The sequence below is a fragment of the Macrotis lagotis genome, chromosome 1 (assembly GCF_037893015.1).
Source record: "Macrotis lagotis isolate mMagLag1 chromosome 1, bilby.v1.9.chrom.fasta, whole genome shotgun sequence".
In the NCBI taxonomy this organism is placed as follows: Eukaryota; Metazoa; Chordata; class Mammalia; order Peramelemorphia; family Peramelidae; genus Macrotis; species Macrotis lagotis.
In genome coordinates this window covers 512,107,441-512,120,355 of record NC_133658.1, presented here as the reverse complement: position 1 = coordinate 512,120,355, position 12,915 = coordinate 512,107,441, and the positions used below count along the sequence as shown (strand labels likewise).

General features: G+C 35.6%; 1 protein-coding gene across 2 annotated transcripts in view; it reads right to left on the bottom strand.

Annotated features, from left to right (window-relative positions):
* Window positions 1–10,194, bottom strand: part of NDP (norrin cystine knot growth factor NDP) — a 57,262-nt gene extending 47,068 nt beyond the window's left edge. For both annotated transcript variants that reach the window (XM_074232636.1, XM_074232641.1), the window contains exon 1: window positions 9,896–10,194. The gene's annotated coding sequence lies outside the window, so the exon portion shown is untranslated. The remainder of the gene's footprint in view (window positions 1–9,895) is intronic.
* Between the last annotated feature and the right edge of the window lie 2,721 nt (window positions 10,195–12,915).

Genomic DNA, 12,915 nt, shown 5'->3' with positions numbered 1-12,915 from the left:
CCCTATCAAATTCTTTTCTTTTGTCTCAACACAAATTTCATAGTTACAGCCACAGTCACATCTTATTTTGTTGAATATGTTTCACCAATTTGCCCCATCCACCAATCCACTTCTTATCCATTTACTTAACTCACACATTAACCTTTAGAGCAAGGTCACATACAAAGTGCCATGATTATGCCAAACTTCACTTTACTTCTTGGATGATGCTCAAGCTAACACTAATCTTTTTAAGATGACCCCTTTGTGATTGATGATACTTTCTATGATCCAGTCAGAGACAACCTCCTCTGTGATGTGTCTTCTGATTCTTTGTCTTCCCACTCCATCTGTTAGTGTTCTCTCTTTTCATATTACCTTGTATTATACTGACACTTGTGTATATTTAGTTTAATTTTCACTATTAACATTTTCTCCATCATTTTATTAAATTTAGAATTAGATAGCCAACAAAGTAATTTTATGCTCTAATTTGTAACATTTGCTGATTTTTAGATATGAATTGTACTTTGTAAATTTAACAATTAAAAACAATTCTGTTGTTTTTCAATCATTTCCAACTCTTTATGACCCCATTTTGGATTTTCTTGGCAAAATCCCAGACTGGTTTGTTATTTCCTTCTCCAAATCAATTTACAAATAAAGAAATTGAGGCAAATAGAATTAAGTAACTTGCCTAGGGTCACATAACTAGTAAGTATCTGAGACTGGATTTGAGTCCTCCTGACTCCAGGCTTGGCATTCTGTATATTATGATTTCACATAGTTGGTACATACATATACATGGTTATCCTTTATATGTATAGATGCATCGAAAAAAGAATATATATGATATACAAACAACTGATATACATATGTGAGTTTGTATGTATGTAGATAGCATTTTATCTCAGGACTACTTTTATCTAAATTCTATTAATGTAGAGGATAGAGTGTTAAGCCTGGAGTCAAGAAGACTCATCTTGATTTCAAATCCAGCCTTAGACAATTAGGTATGTGATCCTGGACAAGACACTTAAGCCTGTTTGCCTCAGTTTCCTCATCTATAAAAGAACTGGAGAAGGAAATGGGAAATCGCTTCTGTATCTATGCCAAGAAACTCCCAAAAGGAATCATGAAGAGTTAGATGACAGAAAAATGACTAAATAACAACTATAATTATATATTATTTTTATTTAATTTAATATCCTGTAGCCTATTGCACAGTTGGAAAAAGAACTGCTTTTCATAATTGGTAATTTTTTGCAATAGAAGAAAAGCATTGGGATGTAAGTTCTTCTTTTGAAGTCTATATGAAATCATCTGCAGAATAATTATAGTAGCAGACAGCATAATGATATATCCTCAGTCCTCATCTTATTAACCCATAGTTTGAATTTCTTCCACTAGTTCTCTATGTTTTGAGAGCTTCTTATGCCATATTGCTTGGAGGTTATGCATATTTGGTAGGACAACATCTATTAAAAAGGTCATTCTTAAATTTTTGTGATTTGACTTTTTTCTCTCCTGGGTGATTGTAGGCAATAATTTCTTCTGTGATATCATTTTCTTTGCTGTACAACTTATTTACTGAATTCACTAGGATAATTTGAGGATTCAATAGTACAGAGATTTATTGTTTATTAGTTTATGAGATAATGAGCTTATCAATAGTAGTAGTAGTATAATTTTTGCTACTGTGGTCTTTATTATGGAAAATGATGACATTAACAAGCTCAATAAGGTTGAAGAAGGTAAGAGTACTGCATCTTTATAGCTAATCACAAAATGACTGCCACATTTTACATCTCTTTACCAGTCCATCATTCATGGACAGTCATTTCAGGAAGGATAGATCAGTAAATATGACTGAGAATGCTTTTCAGAATGCTTGTTTACCCCTTAAAGCTCCAGGGGTAAGGAAAGGTATGCCATCTTGTACCCAGTCTCAGTTGTGATTTGATAAGATCCTTGGAGGAAGACATTTGGTTTCTGGAATCCCCATCTCAAGAATTTCAAGAACTGTGTGTGTGTGTGTGTGTGTGTGTGTGTGTGTGTGTGTGTGTGTATGTACTTGATATTTCAACACACATAACGACATGTAGACAAATCCATGACAAGTTATCATAAAAGGCACTTATGATCCTAAGACCCCCTAGATACTTTGAGCTTTCACGCTTTGGATACTGGAAAACATCCCTAGGAAGAGAGACATCATATATACATATATATATATATATATATATGTATATATTTTAGGTTTTTGCAAGGCAATGGGATTAAGTAGTGCCCAAGGCCACACAGCTAGGTAATTATTAAGTGTTATTAAGTGTGTGAGGTCAGATTTGAACTCAGGTACTCCTGACTCCAGGGCCAGTGCTCTATCCACTGTGCCACCTAGCTGCCCTGACCTCATATATTTTAATAATATGACTTCCAATCTGAAATCAGCTGGGATTGCTTTTCTAGGGACATTTTTCCCTTCTTCTACTTCCTAATAGAGTGTTTCTGAAACTGGCTTTGTATCAGCAGAAACTTTTTTACAGGGTAGTTGGTGATTTCATCTAGCAGCTGTATATAGTCCTTGAAATGGGTAAGCATAAACAATAGAAACTACTTTATCTTTCCATTCACTATTAAAATAGACTTTTTTGGGAGATAGTCAGTGAATATGAGTAACAAAATTCAATGCTCCTAATTTCAATATTGTTACATCTGAGCAAGACTTGTGTCAGAGACTGTTAGAATAAATACTATTGGAAACATTTCTCCAAGTTGCCGAAATCCCAAGTCACACTATTGGAACAATGCATACTAGAACTCTCACTTCTGATTTCTATTTCTTCTGCAAATAATCTTGTTGGGCTATTGCTGGGTTTAAAATGCCAGAAACAATAACACAAATTCTAAAAGAGAATTATTTTCTGAAATTCAGTAAAAATCTCAAAAATGCCAACTCCTGAAATCTTTCCTTTTTTTAAAAAAGTCTCAAACCTCAATTAAAGGTCAAATTTCTTTGTCTTTTCACACTCTCTTTTCAATATGTGTGTGTCTCTTTATCCACACATTTTGTAAGGGAAGGTTTTCTCACTTAAAATATTGTTCTCTTCAGTTTGCTTGGCAGAAAACATTCACATTTTAATTACCATCTTTCTTTTTTAATTTAAAGTTTACATGCCACATCACTTTAAAATGATAGTGCTATGGGTCAGAGTAAAGTTTTGTTTTGTTTTAGGGGTTGAAGGCTTGGTAGAAAGATTTTTAACCATCAAATATGAAGAAAAGATTTTATCCACTGCAATCAAATAAGGGTGCTACAATCTTTTCTTGAGAACTTGTCAGAACTTGACAGGAAATGGACTCCAAAAGGGAAGATTTTCAAAATATAAGGATTGTGTGAGATAGGATGGCAAAATAGGTAGACAACTAACTCTGGAATTAGGAAGACACAGATTAATATTTTGCCTCTGACACAAAATGGCCATCTTACTATTAGCAAGTTTTTAATTTTATAACTTTTTAAAGCTATATATTTTGGAGGAGTTATCCAACACTAACAATTGAGAAAGTTACTACACTGGGAGATTTTTTGAAAGAGACTTTATAAAGACAACTTTCATTTCTGTGATGTTTTATGTTTTTCATGAAATAATTTATTTTTAGAATTGACTTATTGTTTCTGGTATTTAAATCCCAGAGTTAGCCTAGCAAGATAATGTGCAGAAGAATTAGAAATCAGAAGTGAGAATTCTAGGATTTTTAAAACTACAAATTATAGATGTGCTGTCCATTTGTGGCAGTAGAGGGAAATAATTTTCTACACAGAGCAACCTATGAAAATTCAAATTACCCTCCCCCTCCCAAAAGGCAATTGGAGGAAACAAACAACAACATGGAGAAGGGGTTTCCCATTCATGGAATCTCTCCAACTCTGACTCTCTTGGATAAGCAAATGCTTGTTCCAGAATGTAAATCCCATCTTGTGCTTGAAACCCGGGTTACCTGATGTGGGTGTACTGTCTGTGACAATAAAATAAACCCTGACACCTGTCAACCCTTGGCTGTGAGCCCCACTGAGCCAGAGGCACAGGGGCAGGGTGGGAGTGTAGGAACAGTGACAGACAAACCTCTCCCAGGAAAGGCAACTCCTGTGGATGGTCAATCAAGTTGGCATCTCAGTCAAATCTTCCCCCAAATACTGACAAGGTAACTGTGTGTGACTACATGTATGTGCATTTACAACATACAGTATACATGGACAACTGATGTTTCCCTCCCCTGAGGCCCCTCATAGGTTTCAAAAGGATTCCCTGTCTTTGTCTTCCATGGAAATCAAATATAGAAGTTCATGGCTGCTGACCTGACTGGTAAGCAATGGGTACTCCTAGCTGGAATGCTGCCACTGGCAGGGGTAGACAGGAAAGTAGGAATGTTCTTAATGCACTCCCAAAGAAAACCATTGGTGGACAAAAGAGTGGCTGTATTTTTACCCTCTCCCTTCATGCTGCCAGGAGTCTTTAAATAGAACCTCTAGGGACTTGTATGGAATAATTCATATTAAAACCCAAGAAGTGGTAAAGGAGGAGGGTGTTGTTTTTTTCCTGGTAGAGCTGGAAGGAAAGAACTCATTTTAATTCAGCTGTGTTAAATTTTCTCCTTTTGGGCTTTTTAATGGACTTTAGCTAATTCAGTAAAGAGTATTGAAGCCCCCAGGAAAAGAAAAGGAATGGGTAACAGCACTACAGATTACATTTCCATTCAGAGGATATTAGCTATACCACTTATGAATGCAACACAGTGGGCTGTGTGAGACTTTTAAATGGGAAAATCTAATTGAGATGTCCAATTCTTTCCATTTGCATCTTATAAACCAAACAGTTGCTTTGTTATAAAACAAGCAGAAAGTCTCCATTGTCAGGGCCCCATGGACTTTCAGCTTAGTTCATGTCAAGGTCCATTCCCAACTTGCTCTTCAACAAATTGACTTAGTGATGACAAACCAGTTTGTTAATTAGAATAAGAGGCATCCAGATCTTTCTTTACAGGATGAATGGTAAGGCTAAAGATGAGGAAGGGGCAGAGACTTTTTGGATTAGTGGAAAGAACACAAGATTTGTGGTTAGAGGACCACAATACTAGCTCTACTACTTATTATTGGAATGACTTTAAACAAGTCAATTAACCTCCCTCAGTTTCTTCATCTAAAAAGTAAAAGGTTTGGAACAGAAGATCCTTATAGCTCTTAGTCTCTGATCCTGCACCCTATTTGACTCAGAGAACTTTATTTTCTGTTCTTTCAAATTTCCTCTTAAAATAAGAAAACTACTATTTCTATAGGATTAGCCCTGTTAACACTTATTCCATCAAAAGTGAATGTTACAAAATTATTAAGAATAAATATGGTCCCACAGAAAAAAAATGTGAAAATAACCTCATTTCACTTCTTTGAAAGGGTGGGAGATCCACGAATGTGGTACATTGCATATGTTTGCATACTTATTCAATATATTGATTAACTATGATGATTTTTTTCTCTTCTTTTTTTTAAAAAAATTATGTGATATAACTCTCTGAGAGCAGAGTGGGCCAGGGATACTGGTAGAAATTCTGATGATGTGGAAAAAAAGAGATGAATAAAAAAGTGTTTAAAAAATAGACCCTTCCTTCTCACCCAACTTGCACCTCAGCACTTGGACAGAGATGTCTTCAATATTTACATTATGGCTAACCTTGGACCTCAGTATTAACTCCAATGTGTCCTAAGGAGCAACAGAACCACAATGCTTCTGCATACTTAGGGGTGGGTTCAAGCTTCGATTTTTTAAAAGCTTCAAAACTGTATTATCCAATACTGATTGGTGCCAATATAACATGTATGGAACAATACAGAATAAAATCTTTTTAGTGTCTTTCCCCAGAATGATCTGCTCCTGAATAGTCTTGAAAATAAGTGGAAAATATGTCACTGCTTTTGTTTGAACATAATAATTTGTTACAAGTGAAGGATTTTGGATGGTATTGGGAAAGGAGTGATAGAAAGATAGGAGTAGTGAGATCCTCTATTCTTCTCTTAGTACACACACACACACACACACACACACACACACACACACACACACCCCAAAAAAAGAAAAAATGAATTAAGCATTAAAAAATAAAACTGAAGAGAGAAGAAAAGGGGGATACAAACAAGGCAGTGTTGGAGTTACTATGTTAAATTTAATATATACTTTAAAAATCAGCAATATTTTATAGAGTTTTGCATTGTACACAGTCTTCTTTTCCTATTGTATAAGAAAATGCTTATATTTGTTATATCTGTCAAGTTCATAATTAATAAAAGAAAAACAAGTGGATTAAAGGGAGGACTCACAATTGAAGGGGATAGGTTGAAGATGTATCGGATAAGGAGGTAAAGAAGTAGAGAAGTAGAGAAAAGCAATATCTTTACACACATACACAGACAGTGACACAGAGGGAGACAGACAGAGACAGACAGACAGATAGAGGTAGACAGAGAAGAAAAGATGCTGGGATTACATGGGGAGATTACAGAGGAAGGATATATGTGGGATGTTCAGAGACATGGCAGTGCCAAGGGTGCCCAGATTCTTTTTACAATTAGATTATGTAAAAGAAAGAGGGGTGAATATATAGCCTGCCATCTGTTCAAAGGCTTACAACCTTGCTTTTATTGTTCGGGTAACTTGGTGAGGTGGGGCATCAGAGGGATTCCAAACATACCATCCTGGAGAAATTTTAATATGTTCCACACTGTCATACATAAAAAGGAAATAACAGCTGATCATGTCTAGGACTGTCAACAGTGAGCACCCCCCCCACACACACATCCCTATTTCCCCTTTCCCTTATATGTACTGACCCCTCCCTTAGCCCCCCTCCCCAACAAAGGCAGTTGGTTTTAGGGAAATGAGGTAAACCCATTGCCATGGGGAGAAATGGGGAGGGGTGCAGCTGGCTAACAGTGCAACTAGGTTTGGCCTAGGAAATGTTATGAGTTAGACCCTCTCGGGAAGTTATAAGCATTTTAAACCCACTGAAACTGATTATCTCCTGATAAGCACCAATTCAGTGGACCCTGATGATCCTGTTTTTTGGGATGCTTACAAATAACTTAATCAACTACAGAGAACATGAGATGAGATGAGTTGATTTGAAAGCAGCACTGTGTGTGGCTCTGAGAGAGACCTGGGTTTTGGGAACAACCTCCAGCTTCCAATTCCCAGAGACCTTTTGAATTCAGTCCAGGCTCAGAGGTCATATGTTTTGACCTTGGGGGTGGGACTGGTGGTGGGAGATAGTAACTGCATCTCCTTCCATGAATGATTCTAGTTGAACGATTCATCTAGTGCCACTGATGTCAGCCTCAGAGAAGGTGACTCATATCCATCCAGATAGAGAAAGAGAGTGGTTGTTTTCAAGATCTTGGTGGGAGGGGAGGTCCAGGGAGGAGAGAAAAAAAGGCAAGTTGATATTCTCACAGATTTCTTTCAACACTTCCAAAAACCTCTGGGCTAGATTAGTTGTGAAAATGATTTGTACCCCAGGATCAAATGATAGGTAATAAGGGAAGGAATCACAGCACTACAGGTGGAAAGAAAAATAACTCCTAGGTTAAAAAGATTAAAAAGCTATGTATGCATAGGATCATAACTTATCATAATAGGGAAAGCATTGCTCAATCATCCATTTCTAAGGGTCATCGCCTTATCATAGAGCAAAAATCTAACTGGTGCCATTACAGAAGGGAAAATAAAGCTGTGATGTTTTAAGGCAGTTATAATCATCTACCTCTGAAAATACCCTTGGTGAAAACATTCAGCAAAATACAGTGAAAGCACTCAGTGAAAGTCATCACATTTTTCAGGAGATCAAGTGACTGAATGAATTGGAAACTGTTAAGTATTATTAAAAATTGCCTTATGGGCTCTTGGCAGTGACTTTTAAACTTGAATTACAAATGAGAGTTATACAGGCATGTTTCCATCTCTGAATATATTACAAACCCTGTATTCATGGATTTTAATTTCTGCCAGTGCTCTTTACCTGTACTGATAGCATTTGTGAGCAAATCATGCAAAATTAATTTGGATGATGATTTCACAAAATTAATCCGAGTTAGGTAAGTGTCATATTTAATAATGATTTTTGAAGGGGGTTGTTTTTGGTTAAGAATCACCATGTAATCGCAAGGCAATAGAATTCATGATTTCTTTAACGATGATTCTATAATATTACCTCTCTTTTTCCCTATATACCCAACGTCTTAAAGTACCTGCACCAAAAGTCAGATGTATATTTCAGCATATTTATTCAGGAAGTTATTAGACAAAAAAAGAAAATTTCCTAACAAGCCTTTTTTTAAAGGGCAAGAAGTAAGCATCCCTCTAAAACACACATTTTGCCCTCTTCTTGGCTATGTGCTTCTGATGAAGGAGATCATTTTAACATATTAAAATAGGGGCCAACTTAATCATCTGGCATTTAAAAGCTGGTTTCAATAATCTCTGCAGAAGCTCTATATCGACATGCACTGCCCCTTAATGACATCTGAATATTGTACACATTTGGGACAGTTAAAGATTTATAAATGTACCTGGTATTCCATATGCAAGCATTGGAACAACTCATCACTATTGGATTCCTTTTTGTCATTCAACTAATGCAGTATTATAAATGAAAACAAAAACAATTTAACTAATCATTCTAATTATGAAAGATGGATTCTCCTAAAATCCAGTCTTCCTGAGTGTCAGTCTTTAATTTAGCTGAGCTTTAGAAACATAGAGGTCTGTCTTTTTAAATTAAGTTTTATTGCGTTTCACCCACTACAATGAGCTCCAGTTCCACTATACTCTGACACATTAACATTCTGTTCACAGTCAAACGCTTCTTTTTACCCAAACAAGAAAAGAGTTACGCTCATGCTTCCGACAGTGAGAATCCCATTTAAAGAGAGAACTTTTCTACTGGAAAACAATGCTTTCAGGAAACTGAAAAAAAGGAAAAAACCCTCCTTTTTCCAAGAAAGTCTTTTGGAGCTTGCCCCTAGCATTTCTGACTCTGTTACTGAGTTTGAGCATCCTTGCAAAGCTATTCCTTGGACCTCCCCATTGTGTTAATTGTCACCCCTCAGGGGTAAGCTGACTACTAAATATAACCAACACTCAGTGATGTGGCCAAGACCGGTCCTGGAAATTTCCTTGGTGTTTTTATGCAATTGGAACTATATATTAATTCCTTCTACATGCATGCCCTTCCCAACAAAGTATCCCAAGTCAGAATCAGCAAATGTGCAGATTCCTAGTGTTCCTACAAAGTATGACACACAAAGCTAGAAATAAATATTGCCTATTGTTTGAAATTATTCTAAGCACTCCAGCAGATGACTGGCAAGAGATCAGCAGCATACATAAGTAGCAATAAAAGTAAACAACTCTCTTAAACTAGCAGGATTTGGGTCCTGCATTAATAGTGCCCCCATTGTAATGGGACAAAGGCAGTGCAGAAGATGCCTATGAATTAATACTGGAGGAGTGGTGCCTTCTATACCCCTTTCAACTGATCACATGGTAAGAACCATTACAAAATTACATATTTAAATATAGACAGTTTTCAAGTAAAATATCTTTAAACCTACAGAATAAAAACTGTGCTTCCTTTTTAGAGTTAAGGAACACTTAGTGTGTCTTCCCTTGATCTGTCACAGACTTCAAAGGCACTGCAATTTAAGAATAAATCGAATACTGAAGTGCTTCAAATGAATACAAATTAAAGGAACACAAATTTAAATGGTATTTTAAGACCATGTGTTTATTTAAGAAGAAGATGAAATACTCAGTTTGGAAATAAGTAACTTGCTATGAAAGTAGTAAGCTCTTGTTTTCCTGCTTACCTTGGGGAAAATGCAGGGCTCGTTTCTTCTCAGACTTTTCTGAGAGCTAGAAAGAGGTCCTGTTACTTCCAAATGCTTTTGTTCTTCTGTCCCTCTGTCACATGGCTTTCCTTTTATATTTGCAACACACAAAAGTTAGGGCTGTTGTTTAAGCCAGGCGGGGGGGGGGGGGGTGTAGGAGAGTGGGGGGAGAGAGAGAGAGAGAGAGAGAGAGAGAGAGAGAGAGAGAGAGAGAGAGAAAGAGAGAAAGGAGGGAGGGAGAGCAAGGGAGGGAGAGAATGTCAAATGGAAAAGTGCCATTGCAGTCATATATCAATCAAGCTCACGGCAGCAGCAGCTCACTGGCAAATGGAAACTCTAAAGAAACGGGAAAGCTCTCGTTATCAAGAGAAATCATTATACCCTGTACTAGCTCTCTTTCTGTAGGAGCATCTTATTGCAGAACCAAAAAAGAAAAGAAAAGAAATGCGATTCTTTAAATATGTATGTGTATATATATATATATATATATATATATATATAGAGAGAGAGAGAGAGAGAGAGAGAGAGAGAGAGACAGATATAGATATATGAGCATATATGTGAAAAGGAAACTTTTCTTTTTAAGTATGTACACTGAAAGAAAGATGTTCACTCTGTATATAATTTAAGACACAATTTAAGAAATAAAAAGAGGTAGAGGAGTGAATGCTATTTCAGCTTTTGAATGAGATGCAATTGGAGTTCTAAGGAGACAAGAAGAAATTGGAACCAGAGGCACTTCTCAGGCAATTAATGCATATCTAAGTAGCTGCAGAGCTCTGACCTATATTGTCAAGATCTATGTAGATGGTGAGATATTTTATTTAGCAATGACTATGCCTCCACTATGCAAACTTCTTATATTACTCCTTCTATATAATCATCACCTGAATAGGTTGAAAAATACATGGTTGGAAATACATAACCTGGATAATCAGAATTCTTTTATATATCACATATAATTAAAATTTATTTTTTTCTTGGAATTAAATTTTTAAAGATTTGTGGTCTGTCTGCAGGGGTATTACTTAAGTTGAAGTATGAAAACTTTTTTAAAAAGTGATAAATGCATGTCTGTATAATCAATTACTCTTGTAAATACATTTTATTTTATTAATTTAAAAACATTATTCTGAGAAGGGGTCCATAAGCTTCATCAAAATGCCAAAGGGCTCCATAGCACAAAAAAAGGTTAAGAGCCCCTGCTCTGGGGTTCTCCCTCATTATACATTTAACCAATATCATCATCTATCATGCCTGCTCCTGGGTTTTTAACCTTTTTTTTTGGTAGCACAGATTCCTTTGATAACATGGTAAACACTATAGAATAATTTATTGCCTACAGTCATAATTTAAGGAAATGCTAAATTTCAGTTAGAGGTTAGTGGAAAAATATATGTATTTTTTCCTATCCAAATTCATAGCCTCTTTTAACTCTATCCACATGTCCTTGATCTAGATACTATATAGCTTGTAAACACACAGGCTATGCCTAAAACTAGCAACCCAACTGATCAACAGAAAAATTCATTATTTAGCAAATATGTCTTAAGTGTTTTGGTTAGGCACAAAAAAAATAAAATGCACATCCCCAGTTCATAAGTTATCTCTAATCTGATTGAAAAATGACACACTGTATCCCTACATGCAAATATGCACAGAAACTTAAAAATTATAGTTTCAAATGGTATTTATGGCATGATTAAAATCCTTCAGTTCTTAGAATTCCAACTTCATTCTTTCTTGTAAATGAAATGGCACTTCCCAACCTCTTGGTAGTTTCCAAATTAATTGTTTTGGTTGTAGGATAAGCATCCTTCTTTGAATCCACATGCTTGAAAGATTTTATATATAATGTATATATAAAAGTTAAATATGTGTATATGCACATATAGGGATGGCATATTATATATATATATATCATATCTAATTAATTTAAATATGTGATTAAAAATTGATACAGTATATACCAATTGGGGGCATATATACACTTACCAATGTTTATTTGTTTATCTTTACTGAACTGATTCTTTTTATATCAGATGTAAAGAATCTCAAAGTCTACTTTTTAGCACTTAATAAAGATCAAAATCTTAATATAAAGATTATCTCTTATAGGGGATAGTGAAATATTTTTCCAAAAACCTAATGGAAAATTTTTCCATTTTTAAGTGTGTATATTAGGGACTTGACTGGTTTCAATGTTATAGGAAACTCTCCATGAAAAACCCTCCACTATTGTAAATTAGCAACAGCTTTGCAGTTTACCAACTTATAGAATTGCCTGGGATGCTTAAAGATGAAAGTCACACAGCCTATATGCATAGATGCAGCATTTGAACTCAGGTTTTTCTAAATACAAAACTAGCTCCTTCTTTCACAGCATTAAGCTACCTCTAGAAAGTATCATTTTGCTTCCATTTGTTAAAATATCTCTTTTTTGTAAATAGCTATTGTCCAGTACTGATAATTGTCACATGATCTCTTTTTCATGTGTCACCCATTCCTCCAAGAAAACTTAGACATTCTACAAAAGAATTTTTAAAAAAGGCTTTGAACTTTATCATGTTACCTAAAGGAATATTGTCTTAGCCATCTGGCCTGGTGGAATTGTACTGGTTAGTCACGAGCTACATCTATTGACTAGATGGATAGAGTCCTAGATTCAAAGTGTCTAAAGGAAACTTGGCACTTGATAAATGATGATATTGGCTAAATGTCTAATGAAGCAGATCAAAAATCAGATGGAAACTGGGCCTAAAACAGAGTATTCAGAATTAAGGAAATGACTTGTCATTGAGTAAGCACCATGGAAACAATGAGTGCACTCTGTGGCTTGACTTTAAAGTTCTTATTTAGTAGGAGGATAAACTGATTGGACATAGCCACTGTCAAATATCCAGACTTGATTTTCATTAAAAGACAGTGCAACACAGTGGATATACCTACAACTTTAGTCATAGGGTTTAAATCCCATCTTTGACATGTAATAGCTGTAT